The sequence below is a fragment of the Platalea leucorodia genome (assembly GCF_965183815.1).
Source record: "Platalea leucorodia genome assembly, chromosome: 1".
NCBI lineage: Eukaryota > Metazoa > Chordata > Aves > Pelecaniformes > Threskiornithidae > Platalea > Platalea leucorodia.
In genome coordinates this window covers 64,825,246-64,834,503 of record NC_138823.1, presented here as the reverse complement: position 1 = coordinate 64,834,503, position 9,258 = coordinate 64,825,246, and positions in this window count along the sequence as shown.

The window sequence follows — 9,258 nt, the reverse complement described above, 5'->3', positions numbered from 1 at the left end:
GTTACATGTGTTATTATTATTAAACATATATCAGAGCTTTTGGTCTCCTTTGATTTTGTGAAAAGTGGGAAAAACAGTCCTTCAACACTGGCCTACACCTTTAAAAAGCTAATCTTCATGCTTTATTAATAAACATGTAAGTACACCACTGGTATCTTTACTGAGCATCATTCCCTCTGCACTCTGACATTACTTGAAAAGTATGTGCTGTTTGCCAAAGATTTCTTTTTCAATGTCATAATACTTCCAACTATGAGATAATATTGAGCAGCAGAAAAAGGACAGGTGACCTGCCAGAAGACTGAATAACCAAAAAGTGCCTTTGAATTAGACAAAACCCTTCTGCTTTCACTTCAAAAAAACCCCACACTGCTTCCCAGGTATGATCCAGATCTGTTATATACAGCAAAGTTGGTCAGTATAAATCTTTATTTTGTGTTTCAGAAGGTATGCAATAGAAAACCCATTCTAACAATAAATGCTAGTCACCTGAGGTCTATAGCTTGTTTTGCAGCTCAGAAAAAAAAAGCCTCTGTTCACCCTTGGCCAACTGAGTTACATTTTCTGCTATTATTAATGCATTGCAAGGTTTTTTTTCATATCAATTTGAAATTATACATCTGGGAAATCCCAGTACAACGGCAGTCAATGCTTTGTTTCTCTGTGTGGCCCTTTGCAATTACTAGAATGTGCAAATATAATTTAGCGCAGGTAAAATTCAATCAGTCACCCCAAGCACAAAGAAATCTCCATCTCCCAGAAAAAAACCCAGAGAGTGTTTCCCTGCAAATGGCACAAGGGAGCTGTAAGAGTTTCTAAAACAAATTTATTAGAATATTTAAATTCAAGTTGTAATGGGAAATTTAGCTCAATAGGTGAGGTGGCAGCACGCTGAAACCCAAGCGAAGCAGGCAGACAGCTTTCAAGGCTGTGGGCTCGCTCAGATTACAGTCCTATTTCTGCTTGCACAAGGCGATTGCAAAAACCAGGCAGGCAGGTTGCTTGAAAAGCAAACCCCAGGGGTGCAAGGGAGGGCCAGGGATACTGAGGGATGCAGAGGCTGCCGAGGAGCGAGGGGAGAGGTGCAGCTCTCTTGCAGTGGCACCAGAGACGGCAGGAGACATGGTTCTCCACCACCACCAGGATCCCCACACGGCCATTTCCCAAGGACTTGCCGCCTGCCCAGCCCTGGGTGCTTGACTGAGCCTCAGGCCAGGCTTGCAAGCCTCAGGCCCAGGAGAGCTTAAAGCTTGAGGCAAAGCGTGAGGGGGAAAGGCCAGCGGCACTCAGGCTGGACTGGAGGCTGCACCCGGGGCAGCACGCCGCCTCCGCCGCCATCGCCAGACGGAGATGCTGAGCAGGCCTCCCTGGGCTGCCCGAGTGCCCGCAGCTGCCAAACGCCTGGCACTGCATGCAGCCTGCCTGGAGATGGCCACTGGCATGGCCAGAAATAGGTTTAGGGTTACAACTCTATGGTTTTTATAAGATTACACCATAATGAGGAGGTGTAGCTTAAAAAAAAAAAAAGTGGGGGAAGAAAAAACCACAAAGTTTAAGGACTGCTGGATTTACGCTTCTCAAGCAACTCCAGCACCATAACATTTTGTTTTTGTCAAGCAGCAAAGGCCGCCCTTCACCTCCCGCTACGTTCAGTGGGAGCTTTGTCATTGCCTTCAAAGGAATCAGGATCAGGCCTCCAACGTGTTAATAAGCAACAAGAATTATGGAAAGAATTACATTTAATGTGAAGTCAGGCTTCCTGCGGTGATCGCACCATACAGCCTGTCACAGATCGCTTTGCGCTGGAAACCTACACCACGGACTGATCCGTGGATGAGACAACTGCAAGACATTTCTGCTTGGCAGGAATACGGAGGGAGAAGGAGATGAGAGACAAGTCAGCAGCGGCTGAGTGTGCATGGGGATGGTTGAAAAACTCCAGATACACAGCTCCACTTCTGAGGAGCTGAGAGCACCTTGGACGTGGTGTGGAAGCAACAGCCTTTGCGCTTGCCGAACCCTCATGACCACCCTACCAATAAAGAAGACTTGTTCTGCTTTTGTACGTCTAAAATCCCACTGCTCTGAAAGCGCCTGCCTCGACATGAGCAAAGTACCCTTTTACAAGTACTTTGGAAAAGACAGTAAAACAGTTTTCTTTGTCACTTCCCTCTGAAAGAAGCATTCCTGCGTATCTCCTACAAGAATGAATCAACAGAGGATCACATTACTCCAAAATATCCTCAAGCATACACAAAAGGGGGTGGGGGGACTGGGTCTAAGGTGACTCCCATGTTGGCTCTTTGTCTGTGAGACTCACCTTGCTGAAGATGTTCAGGCAACATTTTTCTTTCATGTCCTCGTAGCCCAAAGAAAGCCGTGACCACAGCAAGCGGACCTGCTGCAGCGTGCGGCAGAACATTAGGGCGCCCATTAAAAGGAATAGCCAGTGCAGGAGCAAGAGGGGCTTTTGCTTTTTGTGCGTAGAGGAGAATGAGAAACTGCTGAGTTTCACAGAAATAAACAGCAGAGCTGAGGGATAGCCTAATTTACTCATTCCCTAACCTGTGATTGCACCCAAATACAGTCCTTTTACCCATGGTGGGAAGTAAGGTTACTTCTGTGATCCTGCATCACCATCATTGAGCTATTTTCCACTCATCCGTCTAGAAGGTAGCCTGTGCACTGTGGCAACTGGTTTCCTTCACAGAATGGGCAGCTTTGAAAAACAGTCATTGTATCCCCAAACTATGGGTAGTGTTTTCACAACCTTTCTGATCAAAAATGCGCCTACTTTCCTACCCACTCATTTTTCTGCTGCTCTGGACTTCACCTTCGATCTCAGTCTTTCCCTCCTTTTGCTCCTAGAGCAGCGTTGTGCCATTTCCTAGGAGTCCCTCCCTTCGTCCTTCTAAATCACTCAGTCACATCCTGTTTTTATATCTTGCCCTAAACCTTTCCTTTTGACTATAACTTACAACTGACTGTATAAAACAACATCAATATTGTAACAGCCACTTTGGAGCTGTTGTGATGCAGCTTTCTAAATATGCGTGTTAAAATCTCTTATGAAATTTCAGGGGGGGTGAGGGTGGGAAGTGCCATGCACATCCAGGTGCTGCTGATGAAATTGTTTTCAAATTTTTTTGTGAAAAGTCCTAACTGGCCTGGAAATAGCAAAATGGAAAAAAGGTGCCTACAGTTATTTTGGGAAGCTCCCATGTTACTATGACCCCTGCTTACCTTATGGATTGCTTTAATTCGGGGTACGATTTGCTCCTGGCATAGGCTGAGTAGTTGCACCCCCGCCTCTACAGTAAAAATCAGTGTTTCCTCTGGAAGTTAAAACATCCTGAGGAAGAGAAAGGAAAGCAAGAGAATTTATCAGACAGAGCCTGACACATCGTAAAGATGCAGCATGGTGATCAGGTATCATTCTAACACACTCGCTGCTCTACACCACTCAAAATTTTATGACCACAAAAACAACCCACACATACATGCCAAAGTGTGACTAGCTGAAGACAGCTCTCAGCATGTTAGCTTCATTTCGCTCAAGAGACAAACAAGAGATCACAAATGAAACTGCCTACACCATACTGATGTGAGCAGTAATGGAGGGTTTCACCAGTGAGTCAACGCGGCTACCAAACCCAGCGCTTTCCTTTCGTGGCTTATAGTACCTGTAAAGCCTTTTGCCTAAAAGCCAATCAAATAAGACACCGAGTCACTTAGTTGCCACCTAGAGACACATAGCAAAAGCAGCCACTGTATGAAGAGTTGATGCAAACATTTTGTTCACAGTTAATTCAGAACGAATAACACAGAATCATATGGTTACTTCCGCGCCCAGGTACAGCAAGATCTATAATGCATAAAATTGATGCTAAATGCATAAAATCTCCTGCTTGGAGCATCAAAACATAGTCATGGCCTTGAATGCTGATGTTAAATCTGAAGTATATTCCACATATCACGTGGACTGCAGTTAACATTAACAGCTTTCCGCTGCAACTGTTACGTTGCTGTAATTGGGCAGACACTGTCTGGGGATTTCTTCAGAGACCTATTTTTCAATTAAAGTTTAATTTTCAAGTGAAAGGGTTTGTACAGAACGAGACTGTGCATGCACCTCATTGTTGCACTGTTTCAGAACACGAGATTTCTTGGTTTATTATTTCTAAGATGGTGCAGGGGAAAAATAAAAGAAATAAAGGCAGGATGATGCTTTTTCCAAACTCCCTTCCAGGTCCAGGATGAAACAGCTGTCCTGGTTGGTGTTCGCAGGCATGTGGTCAGGCTTGTCTGACACACTATGAGTTGGCTTAAGAAGGAGAAACCCATCCTGCGTGATTCTCTTCCCGAGTGAAGGCAAACAGGAAGAAAAGCCACCAAGAAAACAAGAGAGGTGTTAGTCAAGCAAAATGAGGGTTGCTCTTCTAGCAGGGCCGTCTAGATGTAGCGTTTAGGCTTCCTAACTGCTCGCTACCTAACTCCTCTGGTATTCCTATACACCAGCCTGGAGGCAGGGAAGGGAATAACCCCACAAGATAAGCAAACCCCAGTAGTCCTGTGAATGCCTGCGGTACCTCCTGCTGCTCCTGCTCCCCCCGTGTGCCCACCTCTCGGGGAGCGCGGGTGCCCGCAGGCGCCTCTATGGGTCCCTTTGGTGGAGCTCAGGTGCACGCAGGAAGACGACTCTCCCCTCTGGGTCCAGACAGCCGCTCCTAAGCATTGCAGGGAAAATCCATTACTGCTTCCCGGTGTCAAACAGTTAAACCAGCTGGATTTGGGGATCTAGAAAATGAGCAGGATGAGATAACTACATTTGCGAGAACATTTGTTTTGAATCCAAACCATTTCCCCAAGTGTATTAATATGAATTACCAGGAGATTGTCTGAGGATTTATATGTGTAGTATTCCAAGGTAAAAAAAAGAAAAAGCCTGAGCAGGAATAGTCAGTTTTAAATTAAGATAAATTACTCCGAGTTTCTTTTTAAAATATACGCATGTCCATTGTTTACTATTGTAGAGTTCAAAATGCTGAACGTGTCTGCTGAGAGGATATATGCCTCCCTTGGAAAACTCTTTGCTCTAGTTATTTGAAAGACAGTCTGATAACACTGGAAGGAAAAAAAGGATGGGGGGGAATGAAGAAGAAAAGGAATGAAAGTAAGTGGGAAAGATAGGGAGGGAGCGAGAATACACAGCATTATTGACAATTGCTAATCTTGGGGGGGGGTGAGTGTTTTAGGCGTAAACTAGAAATTAAATTTTGCCAAGATGTACCAGAGTACAGTCCCTCTCCATTTACATAATCAAATAAAAGGTAAGATTCAGCAGCATGAATATTCGACCTGCCAGTAAGCTGTTTGTTTCTTAGTGAGAAATAGAGAGAGAGAAAAAAAAATTCTTTAGGAAGTTAGCTCTTTCTCATACAGTTCATATTATACGTGGCACAGGCAGCAGATATAGAATTTGCTACAATATATTAGTTTGATAACATTGTAGAGGGTTTCTCATCAAAATACAGAGATGCAGAATTATAGTTCCAAGGCCTAATTTAATAACAAAGTATGCTGTTGTTAAAACCATTTTTTGCCTGTGCTCTATAAGCAATGTGTGCATTGTATGAAGAATCTGGGAAGAAAAATTGAAGAATTATGCAGACAAATACTGGTATGTGGCCAGAGCTTAGGAAAACATGTAGCTGCCTCTCGGTGTCCTTATTGCCCATAAAAGAACATTTCACACGGTCAACAGCTCAAATTTATGTGGACCCTTAGGGGTAAATTTTCAGTACAGTGAATAGGAACTCACACACACAATCGCGTTATTGTTAATGGGAGTTGTGTGGCTACTTCTTCCACTCAGTGCTAAAAATGTGCCCCTTGCTGTAGAAAGCTAAGTATCTACAGACCACTCCTGCTCCCACTCTTCTTCTCTGTCAGCAGTCCCAGAGGAGCAATGGAGAGAGTGGCCCAGAAAATCCTTGCCTTGCGTCTTCTCCTCCCGCCGCACCGCTGACACGAGCGTTGGGAGGGCACGTCCCTCCTCCCCCGGTAAGGACTGCAGGACGGAAGCACAACATCCGTGATGCTCTTGCCCTTTCCCCATTGCTGACTGCAGGTGAGCCTTCCCATGCATCCCTCTCTTCCTGCCCAGAAACGCGCCACCGTCTCCACTGTGGTTTAACTGCTGGAGACCTTCCAACGGGTGTAGCGTGTTTTCGTGCCCCTCTTTTCCCTCAGGTGTAGCCAACACCAGGAGGGTCTTGTCTCCACTGAGTTTGCTGGTAAGAGATTTTTTTTCTTGGTGCCTGTTTCCAGCTCTTACCCCTGTGGTATTTCTCTAGCGATGCTGGCTGCACTGCATCCAAATAACCATCCAGTCACGACTCCAGCATGATGAACTAAGACCAGCGCAGGAGGGTTATGAGTTGAAACAATAGTTTGAAAACAGGTAACCAACAAAACCTTGCCAATAAGTATGAGACTTGGCAAAAGAGGTCTGATTTTCTTTACTGTAACTAAGCTTTAGGGTGACATCCTAAAGCTTTTATCAGCAAGTCTGAGGGCGAGAAACTTCACTTACGTGTGTTTCTCCCCAATCACCTGGCTACAGGCACTAGGACCTGCATACTAACGCCAGATATTGCAAAATTTGGAATGAGATCATGAATGTCAACACCACCAGAAGTTGCTGTGCACTGGCAAGCTACTTTGCTCTGATAGCTTGAACATCCACAAGAGCTTTGTGGCAGTTGGTCACACACCGTCCATATTACTATATCCCCATGCTTGGTTATGAGGCTGGATGTGTAGCTGCCCTCTGTGGCTGGGAGCGCACCCACCCAGGCAACAAGAGCCTGTCTTTCTATCACACCCCAACCTGAAGCGTAGTTGAGAGGGCTCCAGTGATTGGGTTGCTGATGGGTGCAGTTGAAGCCCACTTGTGCCAGGCTGATGGCTAATGTGTTTCCAACCATGAAGTCAGATGCTCTGCTCTGGTTTATTAGGTCTATAGTATGGAGCTGTGATTTCTTTAAAATTGGTCACAATACTACATAGCATTTCAGAAATGAGATGTTGGCAACATCTAGTCAATGTTATAATCTTATTTTTATTTATCTGCCAAGAAGTATAAAAAATCAGCAATGCAGAAGGTGCTCCTCCCTCTCAGTACTGCTTGGACATCATTTGTGAATGGACCACATTCATGGAGAGAAAGCATAACTTACTACATGCAGATGTGAGACCATTCCGCACACAGGCTCTCCTCTCTGTGAAGTAATGAGATCCCACATAACAGCAAGAAGGTCTCACATGGAGGGAAACGCATGGCCAAGAAGGTAACTGATGTTCCATATAATTTTTGTAGGGTCATCCTTGTAACCCGTACCACAGAGTCCTCCTGCATGATGGAGGAAGAGCTTCACGACCAAGCCTCCTGTTTGTTTTTTGCAGCACTGGCTAGAGATCAGATACCAATATTATTTGCTACCATTTAATTTCTTTCTTTTTAATTAGATGTGTTAGGCACTCAGAATCTTGTTTGGGATTGGTTCCACAGCCCATCATATTTCTTAAACTATGATAGGACAATTGGCCATTAATTCAAAGCAGTGCTAATAATGGTTGCTACAGCTACTAGGAGAAACGAATGGGAAGGCTGTGGAAAGGCCTCTCCACTTTTAACCCCCTTGATACGAATTTAGATTTAAGTCAGACAAACAAAAACCTCAATGTCTCAATTATACTTTGTTTAATCGTATGATTGCCTTTGCCCTATATTAATGGTCAGCACATGAGGAAAAAAAGAATTGATAGTCTGGGGGGTGGGGGGGTGGAAATTATCTAGGAACACATATATACCTTCCATGCCTTGCCATGCCATACACCTTCCAAATTACAGCCAGAGGAGGCTGCCCAGAGTCATTCCCTGAGCAAGGCTGTGGCACTGAGGACCCTGCAAGCTGGGATCCTCCTGCCAAGCCAACCTCGGTGAGGAACAGAAGGCTAGGCGATCATACCAGCATCTTGTACCACGCAGAGAGAGCAGGCTGTGGCGGACAATAACGGGGCTCACGGGGGCAGGGGGGGAGTTGCCTGTCTCACAACACAAGCCCTGAATATTCTGAGATTTCGTTCTTTCAAGTAATCTTGCCCACCTTCTGCCCTCCCTCCCTCCCTTCTTCATTTTCTTCTTCGACGTGCAGCCCTGCTCCGGTGTACTGCCTGAGTGGGAATTGCCTACAGGTCCTGATGTAATAGCTGTGCCATATGGTCCCTTCACACAGCGGGAAGGTGGAAAAATCCAGAAGGAAAAAAAAACCAACAGCAACCCTGGAAAACTTTATGTAGCAGCTCAGCAGAACTACAGCTGTGGCCACAAACAGAGGCAACAACTGGACTATTACGCATGATGCATAGGGCACAGCAACAGCACACAGCCTCCCCAGAAGGCAGCTGAGCTTTATGTCCCATTTAACTGAGAAACCTCCCCGCGTACTGTAAAGCTCCATTAAAGCACACAAGCAGGTGTGGCAACCCTGGTGTTTTCAGTGGTAGATCACTCGGCTCCTCTTGCCTCCAAAGTACCCTCCACTGGCTGCCTTTCTCCAGGTGTTTGCAGAGGAACCTAATGAGACTGATTGGGACATGCTGATCAGCTTTCATTATAAGCTGTTCTCTAGCAGTCCGATTAATCAAAATAATGGTATGTGCTGTGCATGTATTTTATGGCTGTACCCAGTTTTGCTTTCAAAACTAAAATAAGACACCTGTTTTCCCCACCCTGTCTTGCTGAGTAGTCCCTTTAAGAGCATAACCTTGTTATCAAATATATGATATACCATCAGAGCTGGGGAGCTTCATACGCACATAAATATCACTCTTCCAGTTTGTGCTTTTTATACTAGCAGAAGAATCTAATGGAAATAAATTCAGTCCATGGGTCAATTACAGGCTTATTTTCATATTTATGGACTTAATACTTCCACACACAAAAAGATTCTAATGATAGCCTAAGGCACAGAGTAATCAAAACAACAGCTATTGAAAGGGAAGGAACCAAAGAAAAGTACCACTTTGAAATTCTACCCCCATCTCCTGATATTGTTACATACAGTACGTAAAAAATGCTTTTTCACAAATGAGTATGATTTTTACCTACTTACCGTCAGCGTAATGTTCAAAAGAAACCAAAGGCAAGAGTTGTTACCGGAACAAAAGCCACACTTTTTCCACCTCCAAATT